This window comes from Strix aluco, chromosome 2 (genome assembly GCF_031877795.1).
Source record: "Strix aluco isolate bStrAlu1 chromosome 2, bStrAlu1.hap1, whole genome shotgun sequence".
Taxonomy (NCBI): domain Eukaryota; kingdom Metazoa; phylum Chordata; class Aves; order Strigiformes; family Strigidae; genus Strix; species Strix aluco.
Window position 1 is genome coordinate 2,767,249 of NC_133932.1, and position 23,339 is coordinate 2,790,587.

At 38.4% G+C, this 23,339-nt stretch overlaps 1 protein-coding gene across 10 annotated transcripts in view; it reads right to left on the bottom strand.

The window, feature by feature from the left end:
- ZBTB20 (zinc finger and BTB domain containing 20) overlaps window positions 1-23,339 on the bottom strand; it is a 492,466-nt gene that overhangs the window by 382,982 nt on the left and 86,145 nt on the right. For 8 of the 10 annotated variants that reach the window (XM_074808333.1, XM_074808323.1, XM_074808340.1 and 5 more), the window contains one exon: window positions 18,359-18,418. The gene's annotated coding sequence lies outside the window, so the exon portion shown is untranslated. The remainder of the gene's footprint in view (window positions 1-18,358; window positions 18,419-23,339) is intronic. The other 2 variants (XM_074808355.1, XM_074808385.1) reach the window with 1 other exon arrangement.

A 23,339-nucleotide genomic window follows, 5' to 3' on the forward strand; every position in this document is an offset into this window, starting at 1 on the left:
GCTTTTGATTCCCCTTAATTAATGCACCTCCAGTTCTACAGATGTGGAAGTATGAAGCACCCACTGACAACACAGTACAGGAATCATACTGACAATATCCAACGCAGCCGATTACTCGGCAAATAAACATGACCCTCTGGTAAGGAGATGGTGACAACAGAAACTTACTTATCCCTTCTAAAAGAGAATTAAAATCTCAAAAGACACTGCCTGTTCATTCCATTGCTCAACATGTACAACTATTCAGCTACGAGGACCAAAGGTGACAAGTAGCCCTAGCAATGTATACACATAATGCTACTCGTCATCAGAATAATACAGTCTCCATTAGTAGGAAAGACTGTGTCTTTCCGTTCACTGGAGAATGTCTCCCTTAAAGCACATTGGCATGAGAATGGTGGGAACATTTAGGAAGAACTCTAAGGTAAATGAAGCTCAGATTTGTCTCCACAGCTGCCAGTGACTAAGTGGCAGGCAAAGACATTTCTTAGGTTGTCCAAGAACAGAAAGTACACAGTGTGCGATGGAGTTTAATGACCACAGTGATTCAAAGACTGTCTTTAAGTAAGGATCTTAAATATTGTAGAACAGGCCAGGGCTCACTATTTTGGCAATAATCTTAGGGTAAATCTACCCTCTCCATAAATGGAAATTTTCCTTCAAACTATATCAAGGATGTGCACCTCAGCAAAGCTCAGAGGAGTCTGAAAGAAGAATATCCTTTTCTGCAGTGGCTTCTGTAAAATAAGAAACTGGATTAACCATAGTCTTCACTGGTGCCAGCCAGACCACAAAGTGTACCATCCACAATCCACTGTAAGGTAAAAGCTATTGTAATTTTAAAAGAATATCAAGTAAACATCCTGCCCCAGAAGTGCTATAACCTGACTTCAGATTTTCACAAACTGTATATGTCTTCTTGCACTCCTAAATAATACCAGAATAAGAAGCATCAGATTACTTTCTAGGAGATAGTCACAAAACTCTGGGATATTCTAAGCAGATATAAGCAAATATTATTATTCTGAATAGCACTACAAGCTGCCCTCCATCCACAGCACCATGCAGGCTGTCATTTTTGTAGTTAGGATGCATTTTGCAGCAAGACTTAACTGTTCTTTCAAGTGCACTGTACTGCTAGTTGTTGTCACAATTATTTATAACTAGGGACATCCATCTCCTACTAACCTTCTGTTCTGGTCCAATATACAGGAAACAGTATTTGGAGGGTTGAAGTACATTTATAAGAATTTCAACTCAGTATTTCTTACCCAGATTCTGCCCTCTGTTTTTGACTGCAATCCCAGGCAAGTCAAAGATGGTATTCATTCTTCCTCTCTATTGCGTGGTGTGTGTGCATATAAAAACTTGGTTTTTATAAAAGGTCACGATGGCAAATGAAGATGTTCAGCTAAAGAAGTGCTTTTTCAAGAGACTTGTAAACATGATACCACTAGTTGGGTTTCTTCTTTAAACTGTATCATAAAAGTACTGTAGCATTCTTTAACACAGAGAAGCGGTGGAACAGTGCATGAAACACTCAATGCCAAGAAATACTCTATCCCTAGTTTAGCAGTGAATTATCCTACAACCTTGAGAAAGTTACTTAACAGTTGCATGTTTCAGTTTCCCTGTCTATCAAATGGGGACAACGATACTTTGTAAAACACTCTAAAGTTCTTTAAAAAATATATTATCATTTGGAAACTTGTAAAGTGCACTGGAATTTCTAAAAAAACCACCAAGAATATAGGAATAAGTATTGCTTTAAATGTTTGTTGCAATATTTTAATACTTACAATATTCTCAAGTGTTTATATGTATTACTTAAGTGAATCAACTACAATTATCATACCTCTAGCATACCAGATTTGAAGATTTTACATGCTTTATGTTTAAACTTGCAACTGTTGGTTGAAACACGAATCTTTTCATGGACATCAGTAAGAGATGTATTGGGTCCTGTATTTTTTCCTAGGACAGACAATAGTCCTCCAGCTGAGATAGCACTACATTCTTTGAAACATACAATAATTAGGAAACCAAAAGAAAAAGAGATGAACATTGTGTCCTGCCTCTCCAACATTCTTTTCAGCACCTACATGATACAGATGCCACTGAAGACTCACTCTTACTTTGAAGTGCAGGAAAATATACCATGGTAAGAGACTGAGTGTCATTCAAAGCATCCTTTGAAACTTCCTAAAAACTGCAGCTGAGCTTTATATTTGAAGATGCTTTAATGATTATTTTTCTGTACTTTTAGTACACAGAAGAGCAAATTCATTACATGTTTAAAACTCAACATACTTTGCAGACTTTAGATAGTCAAATACTTCTGAAAGTTTATCCTGCTTAAATATGTACTTTTAGGTATAAACCAAAAGTGGTTGGACATAGCTATTGTAGGTCAAATTCCAAGTCATCAGTCAGTTAGTTACATTTTTTAAGACCGGCATTTTAAAGCAGAAAAGAGCTTTTTCCTCAACGTCATATTACCAGAATGGATCACTGAGTTTCTCAAATAATAATTACAGACGGGACTAAGCGTGGAAACTGCCAGGCCCAAAAGATTATTTTCTCTGGACATTATTAAAAATCAAACCCAAGATATCACAACTGGGGATGGCTCACAAGTTTAGAGACAGCACTCATTATAAACCAAATGCTACAATAGTTATATTACTGAAGGAGAAAAACGTTGGGGAGATTCTACAGCCGTTTCATCTTTAATAAGTATTCCATTCACTAATTATTTTGTAATACAGAGAATTTCTATCCATCAAGTTATTCAATCATATTTATAGCAGATAAAAATTTACAAGCATTAAGTTAGCTACAGTCACCTTATCTCCAAGTAAAAAATTACCTACATATTTGAATATAAAGGCAGCAAACTGGATTTTCTTATTCTTATCAAGATTAATATAATACTTGAATGCAAATAGGACAGCTAGATAAGAGTTACAACAGCAATGTGTGAAATTCCCCCCATTTTTAGGTATGGTTAAGAAAGCCACAACAGAAATATAAGCAAAAGAGAAAAATAAGGTCATTCAAATTAAAATTATGTTAAAAAAAAGGTATGGCCCTGAATCTGTGGTAGACCTGTGAGGAGAGATCGCCAACTAGAAGAGGAGTAAGGTGAGATGTCCTCAGATATTTAAGAGCACAGAGTGTGGAAGAGAGTGCAAGAGTGGGAATGTGCCCACACAGGTCATATTAGAGCTTCAAATGTCTTCAGCTCAAGGGACTAATGTGAATGTGCGGAGAGACAACCACTTCAAGCAGAACTTTTTACTGATTAAGTCACTACCATAAATTTCAATATGTTCCCTGCCATATTGGCAGCCTGTCCCTTTTTTCCTTTTAACTGTGGGCCAGATCCTCAGCTGGTATAAGTTGGCATCGCATTTTGTGCCTTCAGTGGAGCTAAGCCAACTGATGCCATCTGAGCATCTGATATTATATTTCTGTAGCAGTTAAAAAATGATACAGTGGCATTAATTACTACATAGCCATGTCTCATAACCTCATGGCAGGGGTGGAAAGACTTCTCATTTATAGTTACCAGTCAACATACAAAGTGGAAGGGTCAGTTGGCATTCCAAGCTCAGTTTGATAGCCGTAAAGCTACTAGTCATTCCATCACAGGAGAAACCATTTCTCATTTTCCTCTGTGATTTAAATACTTAAAATTTGTTAGCTCAAAGGCATGTAGTAGCTACACTATGTCCTTAAAGCACCACAAGCTATTGCATCAAAAATGCAATGGATCTGACATGCAGAAAACAGGCAAACTGCGGCAGACAAAAATTTGCTTCACCGAGAAGCCCGAGTCCTACTGCCAGCAGTGGATGCTAAGGGAAGGAGGGTAAGTACACCTTCATCTGTAGGCATTCTGCTACAGACTAACAGCACATCAAAGATGCAACCTGAAAAATCCTTGAGGTTATAGCTGCGAGTCAAAATATACCTGTACTTTTATTCTTAACTATTAGGAGAAGCTTTACAGCGATAACTATGTAGCATCATTCTCCACTGCAGGATGCAGAGGAATCAGAAAACGGAAGGCAGTCAACTTTCCAAGGTCCAGAGGGACAGTGGTGGCAGAACTCAGAACATTATATTAGTCTTTCTCTATTCATGGTTTTGCTTTCTGCTTGAGTTTTGTTGTGGTGTTTTTTCTTTCTGATAGGCCACCTGACCCGTAGAGCTAACTAGCTACATTTCAACAGCCACTCGGAATAGGGTCTTTGGATTTCTGACACCACACTGAGAACCCTGCCTCACACACAGACATTCTCCCATTTATGATCTTCTAATAGAGAAGGTGGTCATTTTTTGGTTCAGCAAAGGCAGAAATGGAGCACAGGACTCATTATGGACAACTGCGCATTGGTTTGGACTCTCTCCTACAAGAACCTGATACTCATAGTTTATACTCTTTGTATAAAAAGCCCATATGTTCCATTTCACTGCAGAAGGAAGTAACCTTAACAGGAAAATCCTAATACCCAAATAAAATCCTCCTTCTCCAGTGAAATAACATTTCCTACTTTCTACCCAACATTAACAAGCGTAGTTTGGGACTCCAAAGAATAAGGGTTGGCTCAGACACTCAGACATGCAGTAGAAGTAATGATCACTTGCATCAAATTTTAGATGCAGCAAAATGTTCATTAACTCAAGTAGGTTATTGAGGGTTATTGTCTGTGTGTTTGAGGGAGGGGTAAATGGGGAGTTATCCTGTGGCACTGAATCTATCTTGGCCTGCCTTCATTTGCATTCCCTGCCCTTCCCAGTATTTCCTCTCACATATAATTATCTCCTCAGCTCCTAAGTTACTTTGTTTTAAGCACTTCATATCCCCTGGACACTCAACACTGAGATCTTACTGAACATTAAACAAGCAGATTCCCATCTTTGTCTTTAAATGGGTAAAATAAAAGTACTAACCTATCAGACAAAAAAATACTTATTCTCCACCTACTCATTAGAATTTGCATGTTATAGCAGCGAGCACACTACTAACAAGCTTCCAAATGGGGAACTGGAAGTAAGCAGACTCATTCTCAAAGTAAATGTAAAATAAATGGCCTTATGGTGGCTGAAGCATTATGTCCCAAAATGCAGATCGTTTGCTATGGATATTACATCACCACCTGATAACAAGTGAAGGCAAAAATATGGGGAGATAAACCCTGTCTTAACTGAGTTCAGCAGGCGTTTTGCTTGTATAAGGACAGACCATGAAATTCAGGGCTACCGAGAAACAGGAAACAAAGAAAGAATGAAAAGAGTGAGAGAAGGAAACATTAGAGAAGACAACAAATGGGGGAAGGATAAGAGTAAACAGGAAAATGTAAGGGTATGAACAGGAAACAGGAGAAGCAATGGACACATATCGATTTGTTAAAGCTTTTACAGGATTGACTGCAAGTTTCTCTGCTCAATACGTAGTAGTATCTAACATGCCAAAAGAGGAGTAACCAAATCTACTATTAATGAGGAAAAGCTGTCCTGGTTTGGAAGTTTCTGTAAGTGCCTCTCTTCACCCATACCAAAATGGTATTCTCCAACTTTCTCCCATACTCTTCCTCCACACGTATTCATAGCTCGACTCCCCCTCTAGCTCTCATCAAAACAGTTTGCTTTTGAGAAGGAACTATTTTTTTCCCTTGCTAGTAACGGAAAAAGCAGCAACAACCTGCCTCTCTCTCAGACCCCAGCTCAGCAAGGGATTTATATCAGGCAACTGCTGAATTGACCCACTGATGAGCAAAATTTGCAACCGAGTAGTAAGGAGTCACGTGGAAGCCAAATTTCCCCAACGCTGTCTGTTTACACACCAGGAAGATGCCAGGATGCTGGTGAAGTGTACTCAGATTCTTTTCAAAAAAATCCTGCTGTGATGAAATGTCTTCACAGCTTCACACATTTGCTATTAGGTTCTGATAGTACAAATGGAGGAAAATGATGGAAGCTCTACTACTGTCATTCTAGAGAGCATCCCACCAGGATCAACTTCGGATGAAGAAAAAAAATTACAGACCTTCTCTCACAGCTGAGCGTATCTGAATGTGGCACATAAGATTCACACTGCAAAAAGATTTGAAACCTATTACATACCCAGTAGAAAATCTTAGAGAGTTTGAAACAGACACATTCTGCCTAACTCAAATAAAATTAAACCAGTTGATTAAGAATATGTCTTAAATTCACATGAAGAGTATCATCCATCTTTAAAAGCCTGGCCTCCCATTTTGGCAGAAATATGTCCACATTCAGTCATTTTGTCTCAAGTCAGTCTCAGGATCCAGCTGTTCTGATATTGGTGAAAATGAACATTTTAACCTTCAAATACTCAATTTAATTATTATTTAAGAAATATTATTGCTTAAATGAGATGCTCCCTTCACCAAAAAGAAGCTCATAAAAATATCTGCCTTATTGTTTTTTAAAAAATGGATTGTCTGTGTCCAAATTTTGTAACAATCCATAAATGTGTTTAGTCATCCTTACCACAGGGAAAGAATGTAAGTAGGGAATTTCTGCCTGACATAAATCCTGCAAGTGACAAAGCTTCTAATTTCGACTTCAGTGGAAATTTTGCCTCAGTATGGATTCACAGGATTTGGCCTATGCTTTGCAGAGATGACTGGGATTCAAGTATATTATTACTCAGATAATTGTTTTGCTAGAATCATCAAGTGCACTTTTAAAAGGATTGGAGGGAATGAGTTTGACAAGAGATCAAAGAGATCAATTATTATTGTGTCCAGTGGACATAAAGTGTGCAGTGGACACCATCTGGATGGGCAGAAGATGGGAATTAATCCAGTTTAGTTTTAGGGTGCTAACATACAAAGTAGAATAATTTGTTTTCTCCCCAAAAGCATGGCTGGCATTTATATTCCCATTTCTTATGTAATGGAGCTTTCCTAATATTTATCATTTATCAAAAATACTTGTTTTCAGTGTTTCCCTGGGAAGCTGATATACCCAATTTCAATTTCTAATTATAAAAAGCATGCAGCTGTTACTAAGAATACTGAGCTTGCTCGGGATTTAGACTGTCCACTGTTACAGATGCAATGTGATAAAGACTCCCCATGACATCTAGCTGATAGGCCTGGGGAAATGTGGCCGGACACCTTGACAATAAACAGAAATAGACAGTCTATGCAGCCTCATGACTTCCATGTCTCAAGTCTGTTTCTCTGTTTCCTCTTCACTGACCCCTCTTTCTTCCCTTTGAAAACATGTGGAAGGGAACCAGAAAAAAAGCAACAGCCCATAACAGAGTTGTTCTAAATCTCCCTGAAGAAGCAGACAGAACAAATGGCTCCTCAAAAGTGAATCCCAGGTGAAAGCTCCTTGCTGCAGTTCTGTAGCTGTAAACACAAGAAGGGACGCAGATATTCTTTATGTTGGAACAACCTAGCCTCTAAACTTGTATTTACTCCAGTAAATTGCTCTTCCTTTAACCTGTGATTTTGCTAGGTAGTAATAATTTTGTATTGTTGCTCAGAGGACATCTCTTTGCTTTGCTAACTATGTGTTATAATGTGTATGTCGTTGCAGAATTCAGCCATGGAAATCTTGAAAGTAATTTGCAACTCTGAAACTCAATTCTGATGTACTTCTTCAAATCCTATGCTGTCAAAACTCAGTGAAACTGCAAAAAGGATATGAAGATAACATCTCTAAACACTGCAGCTGGGTACACAAAAAGCTGCAGAGAAAGAATAAGGGTTACCAGAGCAGGAAAATACTGTTAATTACTTAGCATTGTTTCTTGAAGTATAATACCTGTACCTGAAACTACACATTCCCACCTGTACATCACATCAATAAAGGTAAACCTCTCTACCAAAAAAAGGTAAACCTCTCTAGAAGAAAAGAGAAACCAAAAAGAGAAATAAAACAAATGAAAAAAAGGTACTCACTAGGTGGTATCTGCAGATACTGTTCAACTAGCAACTTCACTTTTCCCGCTCCTTCTTTTGAGCAAAACCCTGTACTATGAGCATTGCAAATATTCTTCTCTGGTGTGCCCAGTGACAGAAGTCCATAAAAAGTTAAAGGACAATACTCAGTAGAAGCCAGTAATAATTTTGTGTTAAAATATCCACGTAATAAGAACACCACTGGGATGGTAAATGTCCACCTTGGGTGTTAAATACTAGTGTAGTCAAGCTTCTCCTATTCTTGTGGCTTAGGCAATGCTCTGCTCAGGAAACTCAGGATAAGTCTGTCCTCCCATTATTCTGGTGTGAGCTAGCTCAGCAGAAGAGACTTTTATTCTGTCATGACTCAACTAAAAAGTACCCTGGCCAGATATACGAGGAAAACAGAAAATACCCTACAAACAGCAATCATATCATTATTATGTATTCAAATGTAAAGTGTTTACAGGATTAAGCAGCACAGCGGTGACACGATAACACATAGTATGGCCTCATCCTGCAAGCCTCTCTCATCTGAATAATCCTAAGTGTGTGCAGTCCACTGCAGGGATTGCAAAGTGCAGAAAACTATGAAATTTGGGAGGAAACTGATCAAAAAGCTGAAGCACCCAGGGACTTACTTAAAATGCCATGGAAAACAAATAGAAATTCAGAAATAAATCTGTTTCTGACTTTTGATCTTGTCTGTGGGACACAGGATCTCTCCAACGAGAATAAGTATGCCAAAGCAAAAGCAACCCCTCCCTTGACATTTTATTATATTTCTATAATTGTCTCAATATACCAGATCAATTGCATTTGAAAATACAGCTATTAAACCATAACTAGACCATCTTCGGAGCCTTTGTTTGTCAATTGCATCAAACAACAATTCTTCTGCAGAGATGAAATCAGACTGTATTTTTACAATAATTGCAAGTCATTTCTAGGAGAAAGAGGTAGCAACAATACCCAAGGAAATAAAATAACACACTTTTGTGCTTTCCCATCAAACCCGATAGTGGTATGGGTTTAAATCAGTCAGAGGCAGCTACGCATGAGAGATTGCACTCTGCAGGCTCTATCAGTCAGAAGTCAAGGATATACGTCCATGATTTATCATACTTTTCATGGTAATTAGCTAGAGTGCCATTTTGCTTCCAGTAGCATCACTCAACTTTCTTTTTTTAATTTGGTCTTTTTTTCTGCAAATGAATTTACATATTTCTCAGTCTCTCATCCCCTACTATGTTTTATTTATGAATATAGGCCTTCCTGATGGTAACTTTAATGTGAAGAAGGTAGTAATTAGTGTACCTATCTGCTAAGTTAATCCCTTTCCCACAATGTCTGCAGAGAAGTTTAAGGTAAGTAACAGTTTACAGTCAATATTAGGTTTAATTATGCTTAATGAGGGTAACTGTCTCTGTTTACTAACTGCACCTAGGTGTGTAGCTCCTATATGAGTTTTTCTCCCAGCCTCATTCCGCACTGTTAATAGTGCCACTGTGCAGGGTACATGTGGTGCTTTAATCCGTAAAACTGCTCCAGGAGAGCCAAGCAAGTGAGGCACCTGTTTCAACACAGGTTCAGAAGGAGCAGAATGGCGTTAAAACAATGACAGCTTTGTGTAAGGAGAAAGTTTTACTGTCTGGTATTTTAGTGTACGCAATGCATTAGAATAAAGGGAAAAAAAAAAAAGAGGGGGAAAAAAACCACCAAACATAAACCCCAGATGTTCCCCAAGCCCCTCCTCTTAAAAAAAATAAAATAAAGCATTTGTTCCCAGTTTGCAGGGATGTTGCAAGAATGTTTTCTGTAGGAGTTACAATGTTCTTTTAGTTCATCGCAAGCTGTATTAACAATTAATACACTGATGTTAAACAAAAGAATGAAGACTCTTGTCTTACTCATATTTCACGAGCAGGTATCTTCCACAACTAATAAGATTCTAGAAGCAACTGAGGACAACACCAATGTTGTCTTATAACTCTATTAGTAAAAGGTCAGAAGCAAAACCTCGTATCCAAAACCAGTTCTACTCCAACTGCTCCAGTTTTAGCTTCTCTGCAATTTCGTTACTTCAGTCTGCATCTTCCTAAAAGGAAGATCTAGATTTGAGTTTACTTCATTACTTTTTGCCATAACGTTTTCGTTTGCGATTTCATGTATTATCCCCTTAGGAAATTCATGCATTGGGAATTTTTTTTATACATATTTAAAACTACCTATGAAAAATGTACCTTCCTAAATCTTTGATTCCCTGGGACGCATGGATTTAGGGGGTTCTGTGTGTGTGCACAAGGGACTAAGTTTGCAGAAGTGTTGAAAAACAAAGCTGTTTGATTTCCACTAAGAAATAGAAGTGGAACACACAGAGAAATTGTTCTGTAAATGGAGAGGTTAGTTCATTTGATTTTTCCAAAGCTACAAGAAGTGAGTTCTGCATTTCATTCCTATCAGAGAAATGTGACGTTTGCTCAGACATAGCTTAGGGGTTTTATTTTTTTCATTTTTGCCCTAGTGAGCACTCTGCATGAGTCCACATGTTCCCTCCTTATCTTTGCCATTGGCAACGCTTCAAGAAAAAATCTCTGGTTAGAAAATTGTTCAAAAAAGGGGGAAAACCTTCAACTAAATCATGCTTTTTGTTTTTAAAAAATACCCAATTATTTGACTGTCAAAGTAGCAGTTACTAAAGTAAGATTTTATTTAAAGGCTACACACTCTAATTCTGGAAGCTCTACCCAGATCAACATGCTTTGACTGCGCAGGTTTCAAAATCTAAGCTCAAATCTCTTTATTAAGACTTACATGTATTACTCCACAATGTGCCAAACTAACCCTAACAACTGTATTACTGGATGTTAGGAAAAAGGCTTCTAAAAGAGAAGTGGGATTTTGTAACTGATGCCTTTCCTTCTCAACGCTGTGTTCCAATCATTGTGAACTAAACATGTAAATACAAGTTGAATCACTATGTAAAACTGCTAATAACCACATAACAAGAAAGAAAAGATACCTGCTTTCAAAATGACAGTATATTCTTCCTTTTGCCATTTAAAACATCAATATTCAGATAAACACGGGCTCCATTATAAGATGAGAAATATTCACGTGCACATGTATTCTTCAAAAAAATTGGAGATGTTTTATATCCAAGAAGCGAGCAGAAGTAGGAAGGGTCACTTTAGTTCTTGAATACAAAATCCAGCAGCTAGCTTAATTTAATGACTTAAAATACTACAGAATGACTCTGAGGATCTGGAAAATTTAAACAACTCATGATTTCAAGGACACATTATGGAAAATCTAGCTGGAGAATAAAACAAGCACTTAATACAATTGGTCAACACCAGGAGAGGGCATATTCCAGTTATTCCTCACCTGCTGCTGCCTTTCAGTTAGTGCCATAAACAAAGCTTGGGTAACTGAACATTAACCTATTCCACTGAAGCACAGTCCTTGAGTTAGAGACAACAGGATTACCTGCAGGCCACTGATGTTCAGTGTACATGCACATGTAACTGCCTCCTCAAAAATCCACAGACAGATCTCTAAACTGTAGGAAGCAGAGCTCCCTGAGAGAAAGATAGATGTGGGCATTACTATGAAAATCTGTGCAGCGCCCCTTCCCAGACACCTGGTCGCAAAAAAACCCCTACGCTTTTCTGAAGAGCCTGGGAGGAAGGTGGGCTTGCTTACTTGGATCAGTCTGGATAATAACTAGTTTTTTCCCATTACAGTGTTGCCTTCACATATCTCTCTGCTCAGATTCACCAATTATAATGAAGCACCTTGGGAGGATAAAGATTTTTAAAACTGATTGCAAAATAACCATTTCTCAAATGTCCGGAGTTTGCGTCAGTAAAAATCAGGTTTTTTCCAAGATCTAGGGAGGTTCAGTCACCCCTAAATGAACTGAATGCTGCAGTATAGCTTCTCAGCAAAGAGAAAGACACTCTCCCTTGATGACCTCTGAAGCAACGATGAGAGTCTCCAGTCTTGGTGGAGGAGATTACCTGAGAGACATAGAGACTGGTGGCCTCCAGAATCTCCAGGAGGCTCAAAGCTTATATTGAAATGGCTCATTTTGTGTTTATAGCCCAGCCAAGCAGGTGGGGCTGGAACATTGTGTTTTAGCCACATACCAATCAAACTGTTAGAACATAAGTTACAAGACAACTCTTAGACACGAATACCGAGATCTTGGGGCAATCCCATCTCATAAAGAACATTTAAATGTGCCTATAAACATTATTGTAAAGATATTTTAGTTCAGAGGAAGGAAAAAGTTTCCGATCACAGTTTTCCAAATGACCATGATTCACATTATTAAACAATTAAAGAAAAATTCCTCACGTAAGTAAGGAAAGTCCTATTAATATCAGTTAGAATGACCCGGGCTTGATTCAAAACAACCAAAGGGAATGCCTAAAACAGCCTCAAAGCTGTTTTTCAGAGTCAGAATTCTCTACCTCATCTACTTGGCCCTAAAATGTGCTGCTGCCATGTAAATGGTCCAGCTCACGCTGCTGCTGACTTCTTGCTGCCTTTCATTTTATTGTCTGCTATTTTATTTGCTGGTACAGGAGGAAGAGGGGGTTGGTCTTTTAATGACCCGCATTGCTGATAAGGTTGAGTTATGCAGTAACGCTGCTCTGATAATCATACTATTGCATAACTTAAGGATGGTTTTGACTGGAAGGTTTACAAAATGAACGAGGCACATGGAAGGTGCTCAGAGGCGTTGCCACAATGTCACCATACAAATGTCTGATTCAGCTCTAACAGGAAAACAGATGTCCATGTATAGAAAGAGGGGAGAGGGAGAGAAAGACAGAGATACAGAGACAGAGAGGGAGAGAGAAAGTGAGAAAAGGAGATAAATAGAGGGAGGGAGAGAATAAGAGAGAGAATGGGAAAAGGATTTCAGAGTACTATTCAGTGAACGATACATCTATTGAACTTTGAGGGACACAATAATGTTTTGAAGTTAAAAACTTGTACCACCAGATGGAGGATTTAACCCTCCCTTTTACAATGAGTCCTTTGTCAACCCAAGTTCTATTTCTGTGGAAAACCTTGGAAGCCAAGTGCCTATTGGGTTTAAAACAGACAACAGAATAGAAATCTGACCAGAAGGAGGAGCAAGAAAATTCACTGTCCTGAGCTATCCATTGAAGAAAATGAGCTTTGCCAAAACAAATACTAGAGATATTAAAGATCAGTACTTTAATCTGTCTGGCCACCTGAATATTGACATCTGCACAGCAAAACTGCTATTTATTCTTTCCAATGAAGGTAAACTGACTCAGTGGCACAGAAGAAAGAATTTAATACCACATTTTGTTCCATGTGGCAAAAATGCCAAGTGTCACCTGCATTGTATCATCCAGATATTACAAGATGATCTACACTTAAGATAAAGAAAAAAATCAGCATGATTGAAAGGTAAGTTTCTTCTTGGCTTCCACCCTGGCAATTAATACAGCTATATACATCTGAGTAAAAACCATGGGGGTTAAATACCTTCTTCTGAATCTCAAAAGACTTCACCGACATCTATTCTCTGCCCATACTTTTTCAATCCCAGTGGACAGGGACGTTGTCTTTTTCATAGAGGAGGTGTCAGATCATGGCCCCTGGCAAATCAACATGCATCACTAGCCACACGATTCAAACATGAAACAGAATTTTAGCATCCTGAAACTCCACTCTTAAAGCGCTGAATGAGGAAACCTGTGGTGCCAGTGTGTTGATCAAAGAGACCAATACTTTCACGTTCATTTTCAAAAATGATAAAGGAGGGAGGGTAAAGCATTACTTCTCCCATTTTTACCTTTTATATAGAAAAATAGGCACACTGGCCTTGCATTGTTCGTTTTACTAGAAAATCTGCTGACCAACACAATGCATATGCATGCAGGTAAACATAAACACACACGCATGCACAAGACTGAACTTTGTGTTGGCAGCCAGACTGCAGTAACCCATGTCCCCTGGGCAGCAATCAGCTATGAAGGAACAGGAAAAAGTTAGTGTAATGATTAACTAGCCTGGTGGGCTACTACTCGTGACAAGTAGAGCAGCAGCAGTGCAGGCTGTGATGCTGGTCGCCTCTCCCTCTGGAATGCTGCTGGATGCCTGGAATCAAACTCGGCACAGAAAAACCAGCAAATGTGATGTCAACATAAGATAGAAGCTGAATTTCCCCTCTTGGAGTTTGCACGTAAGGAAGACATGTGCAGGAGCAGAGATTTGCTGTTGAGCTTGATGTTGAAAGAATATGACAGATTCCAATATCACCACTTATCAAATATGTATGCATGGGTTTTGGTAAGATTAATAGGGTTACTGCTATCAGCTATAGGCAGTTATTCCCTATAAAGAAGCAAGCAAACAACTCTAATGGCAAGTGGCAAGTATCGATGTTGATAGCTGCAGCCATGGTGTTAGTACTGGAGCAGATGGTTGAAGTGCATCCATTTTAGGTGAAAGAGTAAACAATGAGTATCCCTATAGCCAATCAGGGAAAAACCAAACTCATCATGGATGTTCACCCTCCTTTGGTGCTTTTACCCTGCAGTCCTCCGCAAGCTCCAGAAATTCTTTCAAAACTCTTTCCAAGCATTCAGATTCATTTAAAGCAGTGCATTAAAGGTGAACATACAGCAGCTCCCACTGTATTTCTCTCGGAGCTACCTCGGCACTTCACAGAGAGGCAATACACTACTGCCTGGACTTCAGCCTGAAAAACCAAATTCCATCTGATTTCTTCTAGCTTTCAATGATTTATCTTCATCTGCCATGGCAGAAATGACAATCAAAGATTCAGTTTTGTTTTTTGTTTTCCAACAAAAGCATTTGCTGCATATTTAAGAAGACCTTGAAAGAAACTATTTAGCAAAAAAAAAGCAAATGCTTTCTTTCAATAAACTCATTTGCCCTCTGAAAGGCTTTACTCTGTGTGTGGATTACTCATTTACTTTAATTATTTTGAAGTGCCTCTGTTTGAGTGGGCAGGAGTTAAGTATCCACAACACCAAAGTAGGTCCTAAAGTTAGTTGTTGTAAACAAAATGTGGTGCAGTGGCCTAATCTGCACAAGTAGTAAGCCTTGAGTATTCTGGAAGTCCTTTTCCACAAAGAGTACTTCTGGGGACCCTGAAAGCTATGGAACCCAGGTCCCTGAGCATGTGTTATGGGACTTTCATTGTATGGACAGGTCATATCTTTCTAATCTTGAACACATATAAATCCTTTTTCTCATTTCATAGGAAAACAAAAATCTTGCTCTTATTTAAACATGGAAAGCAAAATCCCACCTGGAAAAGGCTGGTACCAACTAAAGCAACTGACCAGAAATTTTAATCCGCCATACAGGAGGATTTCTTAGGACACAATGATCGAGTGATGTAAGAGAATGAAGAGAACTAGAACAACATATACAACTAGGCATGTAATCAAAATGAAATAACAATCTTTCATAATCTCTCTAATCACAGCTCTCTCTCTCTCTCTCATACACACATATACCCATGCACAGATACAGGAATACTTAAATTGTTACCCTTCATTTAGTATTTTCAGCCCAGATATCCTTCTAGTTAATAGGTACACACCCTACAAACAATAAGAAAACAAGACAAAAAGCCCTAGGAAAACTTCAGATGGAAGAGTTTGGACATAGTTATGTCCATACATTCACAGAAAGAAGAGGAAGAACCAAATCTGGGGAAAATACACAGGATTATCACTTTATGGGCACTGACTAGAACAAGGATTCCAAAAATAAATACATCTAACATTCAAATCCCAAGCTGTATTTTCAGCGACACCCTTTCTCCTATGACTGTATGCACACTCAGAAACAAAACCCCAGAGCTAAACATCCACATCCTTGAGGAATTTCAGATCTCAATCTCAAGAGAAAGCTATCGTGCAAACTTTCCGCTGTATCCACAGTCTTCTATGACCACATTCTGATTTAAGGACACAAATGCAATAAAACTAAAACCAGTTGAAATGAAGAGTTTGCACTACCCATTGCTTCACAGGTATGGCAGACGGGATGTAGGCATCTGGAAAACCAGAAGACATCTTCCCTGGTAAATCTCATTTTGTAAGTCTCCCCACTTTAAATTTGCATTCCTGTGCTTTGCGCATACTTCCATATAAATTTATAGCTCCTTTGCACTGTTGCCCATAGTTACACCCAGTATTTACAGGTAAGCCTGCAACCCTGTTCCTTTATGAAGGTAAACAAGAAAGGAAGGAAAATAGCATGAAGAAAACTAGGAAAACAATTCTGCACTTACTCGTCAGTAGTCGGTGGCTGTATCTTAGGAATAGTTGCTTTAAAATACAAGTTATTGCTGAGTTTTGATTTAAAAATCTCTGTCAGTTTTGACATTCAGGTGAAAGTATTGCTGCTGGCTCCAGAGCAATTTGCATATCTTATCACTAAATAAAATGTCTGAGGTGTGCACCAATCTGATGAAATTATAAACAAGAGTCCACACAAGCACACATGCCTTCCTGTTTGATTTCTGTCCTGATCGCTCCTGTATAATAAATTATATGATCATCTCATTCTAGCTGGAGGTTTAACTGTGCATGTAAAAAGGAAAATGATAGCAGCCTATTCTTTTTCATACTTTACAGCTTAGAACCTGACAAAATTGTGGATTTGGGGAACAAGCAGGGAAGCTTTTTTTGTTATCATCTACCTCCTCTTTAATTGCCACAAAATTGGTGAAAAAGCCCATGTATTTATATATTTTTAAAAATAATTTCCTACACTGAAAATAAATAAATAAAGGAAACTACACTTCTTTTACTACAAAGACTAACATACACGCTTAACTTTATGTCCTGCAATTAATCTCATCTACTTCAACAGGATTACTCATAATGCTGTAAGTGAAATACATGTGTAAATCCTTGCAGAATCATGGTCTGAATTGCCAACAACATTACATGGCACGATTAAACACCTAGGTCTAGAACAGCTCTTCAAAAAGATTAGAAAAAAAAAAACCCCACATTTGGGCATAATAAGCAACAAAATCTACTCCAGGGAGTGGCTTATGGGAGAAATAGTATTGAGGGAGTCACCTTTCCTTGGGAAATTCACCTGTCACCAAATCCTTGCAGTAATTTACCTTCTTCCTCCACCAGTTATCACCTTCACTTACCACTCCTTTCTCACTCATCAAATACTGTTCTCCCTGTCCACACATCCTGTTGCTGCTATGGAGCAAAGGAGACAGGAGATGCATCTTACTCCCACTTATTCTTTTGTGCAGTGAAGGAGGGTGAGATCACAGTCTGGCCCTTATATTAACTAGCAACGTAATAAACAGCTCACGTGCTAATTAACAGAGCTGGGTGACAACTAAACGATTTTACCATCTTTGCTTTTTAACCTGTTGCTGAACTGTTCACATGCTAGTGGCTCACTAAAAACTATTTGCCCAGTAAACTCTACGGGCAATCCTTAACCTATTTCTTGAGTTCGTTACAAGAAGATGCTGATCAAAACATATACAAATTGGATACCTAAATTACTTAGCTCTGTCTCCTGATGAGTAGCTTACCATCTGTTTTTTTTTTTTTCTGCAAATATTCATGAACACTGTATCAGAAGTTACTCTCTGTACATTATCTAGTTTTTGACTAAAATCCATGGCTTCCACAAACACTTCCGCTTGTAAATTAACTCAGTCAGAAATATTAACTAAAACGACAGGAAAACAAAGTCAATCCCTTAAAAGTTCAAATGACTATTTGTCACAAATGTTTCACCTCTACTAATGAACTGCAAAAATGAATGATAGAAAATGCAAAACTGTATTATGTTTAGCAGTTAACATTTTAATAAGGAGGAGATTAGCAATTTTTAATACCTCCAGTGCTTTGTTATATACAGTAGCACAATAACTGAATATTTTAATTGCTAATTATTTAGACCTCATTCAGTTCTCACTCAGGCAAAACTCCCATTGAGGGACTTTTGCCTGAGAAAAGAGCTACAGGATTTGTCTTACTGTAATTTGAAAAAACTTTATATATCATAAAAACTATCAAGTTATAGTGAGACAAAAATCATTAAATCCTTAGCAATATTAAACCCTACTGAAAGTCCCACTGACTCTTAACACCAATGTTTTCATATTAAGTAAAATAGATAATTGCAGTTTACCAGTTGAAACTTACCTGTATAATTTATGCCCAGATATGCTGGTGCTCTTAAAGAGGTCTAATAATGTTTTGAGTCTTCTCACCATATCCCTGCCTTTCTCCTGTGGCAAATCTCAGTTCAAATGTGATAAAGAAACAGCATTTACTAACAATTATGATATCAACACCTTCAGAAACCCAAAAGCCAGCATTTGGTTTTACCTTTTGTCTTCGGACTCCAAAAGGGTTAAGAGCAGCTCTCAACACTTCTTTCTTATGCTGCTGTAAAGAAAAGAAATGCTTATGTTTAGGGATTTGCACACACAACACCTTGAGTTTTCATAACAGTCGAATAGCTAGGCATTCAGTGGGGAAAGTGGGTGGAATGCTGTATATATATCAACATATATCTGAAGGAAGACAAAACAAAGTCCTACGCGTTCACATTTAGTACACAGGTGATGAACAAATAAGCTAAACGTACTAGTATCCAAAATGTCATGTTAGATGCTTCCTTCAGAGAGAAAAGTGAGACAGCTGAACTCTAAATTAATAGGGAGCAATTTCTAAGACTCCATGCTTTAAAAAAAAAAAAAAATCTTGTTTTTTCCATTAAGTGTAGTTTCATTCCTGTTAGATATAAAAACAAATGGGTGTCACCACCAAAGTTTTGCCACTTATGTTTGCCATTCAAATGCATTTGTGGAAAAAGTTACAGGTAAGTGCTCCACCAGGTCAAGAGTTTGAAGAGGTTCTTTTATCTTTTCTTGAATGAAAAACTGCATATAAAGTCTTCACATCTTTCAACTATAAATGGGTTTAATGACTAAAATGTTTAGAAAACCTCTCTGTAGACTGCATTTTGAAAAAAGAACTGAAAGCAGACTTAGCACCATATACCACTAATTACCAAAATGTTCAGAATTGGCTGCCAAACAGCTGAGGAAAGAGTAAGTATTTTGAAGTTTGAAAATAAGACTTGAGCACTCTACTTCCACCAATTCAGAATATGGTTGAGCCACCTGACTGGAATAATTTCCAATTCCCATTGTGAGAGGTTCACTTAGATTACATTGCCCAAATCCACTCCAGCCTGGCTTCTTGCTTCCTCATAGGAGCAGCAAGATCCCTTCATTCCCCTCAAGTGCTGACTTTCCACCCAAGAACCTGTGCCCAAAGCTAATACCAGCTCGAGTATGGCAGGACTGGGCTAACTAAGCTTACTGGTATTCTTTAATCCTTCACTGGTGAGGGGCTTTCAAAGCTAGCCACAAAGACATTTTAATCGCTGAGATTACAGGTAAGAACAGATTACTTAACAGAAAAGAACTGCTCTGTGGAGAACTCTTACTTGTTTAGAAAGAAAGGACACAAAGTGTTGCTTTCTCAAATAAAGTAGATGTAACACCAGCAGGCTTTCAGGCTCGGCATTTCCAAGCCTAACTTCCCACCACAGACACAGACACAGAATCGTCTAGGTTGGAAAAGACCTTGAAGATCATCTAGTCCAACCATTAACCTAACATTGACAGTTCCCAACTACACCAGATCCTTCAGCGCTATGTCAACCCGACTCTTGAACACCTCCAGGGATGGGGACTCCACCACCTCCCTGGGCAGCCCATTCCAACGCCTAACTACCCGTTCTGTAAAAAAAATGCTTCCTAATATCTAGTCTAAAGCCAGTTCCTGGCTACTACAGGGAGGCCTATGTTGCTTCCTCAGAGACACGCTCACAATTTCTTTTCAGATCTGCAGCCTTCCTCTCATTTTCTGGGTGCTTTCTACCTCTGATCATCACAATCAAACGATGCCCCAGGTTCAGCATTTGTGGAAATTTCCCTATGGCAACCCCACAGCCTACGTGGGTCAGTCCTGAGCGTATGCAGCGTAGTCTGTTCGATGGTGGCTTCCCCTGTTTTCAGGGAAGAAGGTTTATTTTGCTTGAACTAAGGCTGTGTAGCATGCGCTCCAGCTTTCACAAGGTCTGCGGTTGCCTGAATAGACACGCTGGACAGCAGCTGTTAGCACTTTCCAACATTACACAACCATGGTCTGGAACAGTCTGTCAGTTCTGTGCAGACAAAGAATAAGGTAAAACAGAAGGTCTAAAATATTGAGTAATGAGGATAGGATTTTGACCTTTAAATGCTGTTAGATGTATTGCACGAGGATATGTTTGATTTAAGCGATACTATTAGGTAGGAAACTGTGCTGTTTGCCTAATGTCTAACTCATCTAACAACTGAACCACTCTGTACTTGCTGGCACACTATGTGCTGCAGAGAGAGATGGCTCTGCTGAGTGAGCCCAGTAAGAGAGGGTGGCACTGGGGAACCTGGGAGAGATGAAAAGCGAGGAAAAAGCATGGGAAAAACTCATCACAAGGTGAAAGAGAATATTTTCTATTTTAAACCCACTGATCAGTCAGACCTGCGGCAGTGCTTAGACATTATCTCCTCAAGCTCTGAAAAGAATTAAATCTCTGTCAAAAGTCTCCGTTTCTCTTCTCTGACCTACTGGCATTTGAAATTTTGGACAACTACCCATGATGCTCACAGCTACCCTTCTGTCGGTTGTGATTCTTGCCAGAAAGTGCTATACATGAGTCCGTGTAACTGTTACTCTTATTTTCATAATCATTAATCAATCCTTTCTAAACATTTCAATGTCTGAATTTAAATAGTGACAACATTTCTACCACATAGTTTTAAAAACTATTTTCATATATGATTGAAATTAATCAAGCCTTATACTTGAGATGGTCATTTGTCGGGCCAAGACAGCTACTAGAGCTACCATATCCAAAATTACAGCCATTCCTTTTGTTTTCAATTCCAACTCCCACGTTTATATTTAATGGTTTCACTTAGAACAACAGCTTATTGGTGATTCAAATTATATCGTATCGAGTAATACCCTCTAAATCTGATGCATCCATGTGACATCAATGACGTGAAAAAACTATGTACGCAACTCAGGAAACCACTTTTGGTCCACTTGAAAGTAAACCCCATATACTAAGCAAAGGTCAGTACTTTACAGCATAGGCTCACGACAGGCTTATTGACCTCAAAGTCACAAAATATATCAAAAACCCTCAGAGAGGCTTGAGGTAGATCACGGTAATTTCCTAGAAAAATGTGCTTTCAATGGTGAAGTAAATTAGGTACACTTATTAACTCTGCTTTTTAAAATATCTAACCAGAACGAGATCTACCACAAAAATAAGAAATATAGAAATGGATAACTTAAACAGTCGTAAATTAAAAACGCCTCTTCTGCTATGCCAGTTGCTTGTACAGTAACAACAGCATACTGTACTGCTGTTCAAAAGCAAACAAGAAAGAACTATACATACTTGTTCGTTTCCTTATGTTAATGCCTTATAAGCTACACGGCCTTTTGACATTTGCTACTAATGAAAAAGCACTATTCAGTGAACTATCGTTAGATTAAGTGAAACCGAAATAAATACATTCCATTCAAGAATATGTAAAGAATGTGTCAATTTTATTTATGTTTTCTCTCAAGGTTATGGAGCTTTCACAGTGGGGGGAGAAGATATTACAGGATGATAACTGTGAGGATCCTCTCTTTATAAGACTCTACATTTAAAGAGCAAAATTCAAAGAGTAAGATTATTAATTATATTAGCATCACTCCAGTTCAATTCCTTCCAAACACAGTCATCATACAGACAAACTAAACTCGGGTAGCAAGTGGATGAAAGGAATCACTGTTGATTAATGCTAAGAATATAGGAGCCAAAAGGATTTCAGACAATGATTCACTGTGAGACTACCAGTAAATCTCTTGGTCTCTTTTGAGATTCAGTCAACCTGGCACAAACAGTGGGTAAAGTATGTCCTTAGCAAAATGGACAATGCATCACAGCAATTCTCTTCTTGAAAAAAAAAAAAAAGACTTGTGTGTGAATTTAATGCTTATGGAAAAGTCTAATCTGGCAGGCTTAGAGCTTGAAATCCTCTCATTTCCAGCACAGTACTTCTAGCAGCAGAACAGATTGATTCACACAGGCTCACCACTACCCCTCAGCCTTGAACTGAGGGACCATGCTGACTGGTCAGGTTCTGCGGCTGGTTCATCCTCTTTCATTGGACTTACAACCACAGACCAATTACTATTGACTGTGGTAATGTTTTTTGTGATATGGACTTCGGTCTAGTGAAACTAGAGTTGAGAGCTCTTTAACTTGTTTCAAGAGTCAAGCTTGTCTGGGGGGAAAAAAAAAAAAAAAAAAGGAACAAATCAAATGAAGACAGATTCTGGAGAATTTCTGAAGACAACTGCCCAAAGCAGCTCACTGACCTGGCCTGCAAGTATAAGATAATGAACTGGATGTGAATTGGCTTTTTTACAGGAAAGGAAGCTTTGTACATGTATGGAAAAAATTTAAAGAAACAACAGTGTTACAGTACCATTCTTAACACATGAAAAAGTCTTTTGGGAAACAATTTAAAATCCCTGTGCACTCCTAAATTGTATTTGAAAAGTACTACCTGCCCATCTTTATCTCCATGGAAGACTTGAATTAACTGTCTAGGCCCAGGACAAAATGACCTTTGAAGTCAACAGTTGCACGATGGAGGAAGCCCAACATCTGTAACACTATCTACCAGGTTAACCTCCTCTTAACTTTATGTACGGTAACTTTACTTAAAGAGAAATCATCTCCTGGAACATGAGAAGCAAATGACATTTTTAATATTAGAAGTACTAGCAACTAGCCTGTGTATTTCTTCAGAAGGAAATACCAACGCAGACAGTGAATTAAAACATGCCATGGTAACAGATGAAGACTTCAACTGTCAACAAAATCAGGCTATTAATTCTCACATAAACAGTCTTTTTAAATCTTTGATTTTTAATATACAGTCCAAAGATCACTCTCACATTTCAGCAGCTTTTGTCTTTTAATGCCAATCATTTCAACTGACTTTTCTCACTACCCTGTGCTTTCTCTCCCCTTTGGAAAAGGTGAGTGAAAATATCAAATGATATCTTACTCTGCCAAGACCAAAAGAACAGTTCAAATGTTCAAAAAAATTAGGCAATGACTTTGCTTAAGGCAGGGAAGGAATGCGATTAGCTGTGGGGTGGATCATTGCCTGGCAGGGAAGGGGAAAAAAAACAAACCCAAATCCAAATCTCTTTTCATTCTCTGTTTCAATCTATGCTC